The 3,659-nt window shown below is 41.7% G+C and overlaps 1 pseudogene; it reads right to left on the reverse strand.

Annotated features, from left to right (window-relative positions):
* Positions 1 to 204: 204 nt before the first annotated feature.
* Positions 205 to 322, reverse strand: LOC126263782 (5S ribosomal RNA; annotated as a pseudogene).
* Positions 323 to 3,659: the final 3,337 nt, after the last annotated feature.

Here is a 3,659-nt window from a genome sequence, read left to right on the forward strand (position 1 = left end):
AAAAAAAAAAAAAAAACTCGGAAACAGGCCTTGAGGGCCCAACGGTACCCACCGGCCTCCGTATCATCGTCAGCCCTTAGGTGTCACCGGATGTGGATTACGCAGGGGCATGTAGTCAGTACAGCACTCTCGCGGCCGTTGTCAGTTTTCGTGACCAGTACCGCTACTTCTCAACCAAGTAGCTCATCGACTGGCCACACCGCTTGCCAACAGCACTCGGCAGCCCGGACGGTGACCCATGCAAGTGCTAGCCCAGCCCGACAGCGCTTAACTTCGGTGATCTCACGGGAACCGGTGTTATCGCTGCGGCAAGGCCGTTGGTCACAGTAATACCACTCTCCATAATATTCCTTTCCAATATTGGCTTTGTGACATTGTGAACTTACTTGTTTAATGTTAGTGTAGTTAGATGGCGTTAACTTCATTTTAAACACGAACTTCATACTTTTATTTCACAGTTACACCTGTTACACTTTTCGTGATTGGTGTCTACGATGCGATGACACCACTTCTTGGCTAACCTGGCACAGAACAATAGTTGAAATCAGTTTCATTTTTTTTTTTTTATATATTGACACACAAGCAGCAGTGTTATTAATGCATTTCGTTTTAAGGCAACGGTACGTTGAAGATTTATCCAAAGCGCGTCGTTCTTGGTCGGATTTGTTACAATTAGATGTCAGTTCATAATTTATCGGTGATTAAAACCTTTACAAGACTGTAACATAAATACGAGGCCATTTGTTGTAGTTTGTAAACTTAGAGTACTTGGTACAGGCCTTCAGTTACGAAACAAAGTGTGGTGTCTCACAACAACACAGATTACTTTTTTCACCTTTGCGTTTTCTCAAATGTTGTGGGACTTTCTTTTCAAGTTAACAGAAATAATTTCTGTATCTATATACGTAAAGAAGGGTGTCTCTTTGTTGGTTTGTAATTCATAAAAATCTACTGTTTTGTTCCGATTTTGAGAAATTTTGCACACTTTACGTTCAAGATTTCGAAATTTTACTTGAAACATATAAGTATTTAATGTATAAAAGGAAAAGGCTGTTACCAAAACTCTCTAAAAGTTCTTGGTCGATTAAATCCAAATTACTGCACGATAGCCTAGTGAAAATTTGGACGGACATAGGTTATATACTTTTCTAGTATAAGGAAAAACGTTTTTAGCAAAGATCTCGAAAATACTTGACCGATTTCTTGGCCAGTTTACTTCAAATTTCTACATTCAAAAACAATGAAGAAAATTAACGAAAAATTAAATACCTAACAGACGAAATATATTACGGTAAAGTGATTGTAATTCCTATCGTGATAATAAATTGTGGCGGTGATATCCGTCTTGGTCACCGTACCACCACACGTCACTAGATCATGGGGCGAGCGAAAGCACCAAGATTTGACTGAAACATGATTGCAAATTCTTAGTTATCAATTTGTTGCCGTTGTTACATATACAACGGAAGAAGACAGGCATTGAAGAACCTATTGCCGAAAGTAATAGAGGCCGCCATCATCAAGGGGTATCCCGCAAATAGATACGGATTCATTTCTCCCATTCCGTTTGTTGTGTATCACAGTAGTTAGCAGTGATTTTTAGTCTTGACACTACACTTTATGTACAAGTCACAGATCATACATTTATCAAAGAGCTTACAACATGTTACGTCTTACAAAGAGTATCATTATTCAGAGATATAAATGTCCCGACGACTTCAATTTTCAACATCCTCCCCAACCAAGGGGGGGGGGGGAGGAGGGGTGGAGGGGAAGGGGTGACCAACTGAACAGGACGTGCTACCGGTTGTCCTTCTGGTGTGGCCAGTGTTATCGTCCTTATTTTTGTCTCTTCCCTGTACACATATTTCTACTTTCCCTTTCTTCCACATGTGTCTTGGTCGTCCGTCCTTTTGAATCAAAGCCAGATCACCAGGTCGGAAGTTAATACATCTTGCACATGTGCCCCTAACTTCGTGGAAGCTCCTAAGCTCCATAAGATAGTCCTTCATCCACCTTTTCCAACGTCATCGACTAGTTTTTGATGTAGTTTAAATTATTTGTTCTGATTGTGTGTGATGGCAGAGGTTCTGATTTATCTCCTGGAGTGATTGGCCTTGAACTTACTGCAGCTTCGATGCTGACCAAGATGGCAGAGTTACTCTGCAGTTAGACTTGATAGTCTGAACATCTTCCGTAAGCATCGCTTGACGGTGCCCACCATCCTCTCCCACCATCCTCTCCACCAAGAGGAACTTCCAAGAGATTCCGTTTTTGGAGAGCAAGCCACGGGTCTCTGAGCTGGTTAGTGAGTTCCACAACTCCGGTAATTCTTTGTTAGCAGCGTTTTGCATTGTCGGTGGTGATGGTGTGCGGCAATCCTCGTCTGCCAGCAAAATCTCTATGTTGGTATTCATATTGGAGCAGAGCTCTAAATGTACTGCACGTGTTATTGCACAAGTGAGGAGTGTTATATAGGCCTTTTCCACGGTCAAGCCTGTCTCGTTGTAAAGAGGGCCAGCAAAGTCTATGCCGATGACAGTAAAAGTCTTAAATGGTCTCATTCGATCTGTAGGTGGGGGAGATCAGTGCCTCTTGAAGTCTTCACGATGTTGCATGGAAACCATGTGTGCAGGACATTTTTAATGGTTTGAGGACGTTCAAAATTTTAAATTCTTGCCGAAGTTTGGATAACATAATTCGGACACCAAGACGATGAATTGTGTTTGAAATATGAGGAGTCTCGCGAAGCGATGAGAACCATCTAGAAGTAATGGATGTCGTTAACCACTGTTGAGGCCTGCAAACTGTAGTCTTCCTCCCAGACGAATGAATCTGTCTTCAATGAATGGATGAAAGCAACCAATTTTATAGTTTTGCGAGATCGGTTTACCGTTCTGGAGTGAGTGGAATTCCTGCCTAAAGAACTGACATTGGACTGTTTTGATCCAGTAGTCTTCCTCCCAGACGAATGAATCTGTCTTCAATGAATGGATGAAAGCAACCAATTTTATAGTCTTGCGGGATCGGTTTACCGTTCTGGAGTGCGTGGAATTTCTGCGTAAAGCACTGACATTGGACTGTTTTGAGCCAGTAAGTGCGTGTGTTTGAGAGCTCGATTACTGTCAGGTCTCTAGCAAGTTTATGTTTTGTGACGAATCTTAAGTATGAAGCGAAGGACACAGCCGGTTGTACAAATTAGTCTCCAGTAGGAACTGAATTTGGAAATGTCTATGATGCTGGGAGTTATAGCAACTGCCAACACGTATTTTACATTCCTTTTTCCTTCTTGGGGGTCATGACGCACTTTTGAAATATGCCTATAAAGACATTTTTTGGTATGCGGTTTCAAATGACATTATTGAAAGACATATTCACGTTTTGCGTTGACCATAGAGACATTTGGAAAGAAGATCAGGACGAGGTAACTCTCTATATATATTGGCTTAATTATCTCCATCATTGCAGATGAGTGCTGTTTTTGTGCCTAAATTGTTCCTCTGTACCCGCTGCCTGAGCTTTGTGGTACTTGCACCATGAATCAACACCAGGTGGGAAAAGACCATGTATAGGAGTATCGTCAGTGGATGATTTGTGGAAGAATGTAAGCCACACTGCTCTTTTCATTCCTTGTAGGACATGTGTGTTGTTCCTTATTG

Source organism: Schistocerca nitens, chromosome 6 (genome assembly GCF_023898315.1).
Source record: "Schistocerca nitens isolate TAMUIC-IGC-003100 chromosome 6, iqSchNite1.1, whole genome shotgun sequence".
NCBI classification, from domain to species: domain Eukaryota; kingdom Metazoa; phylum Arthropoda; class Insecta; order Orthoptera; family Acrididae; genus Schistocerca; species Schistocerca nitens.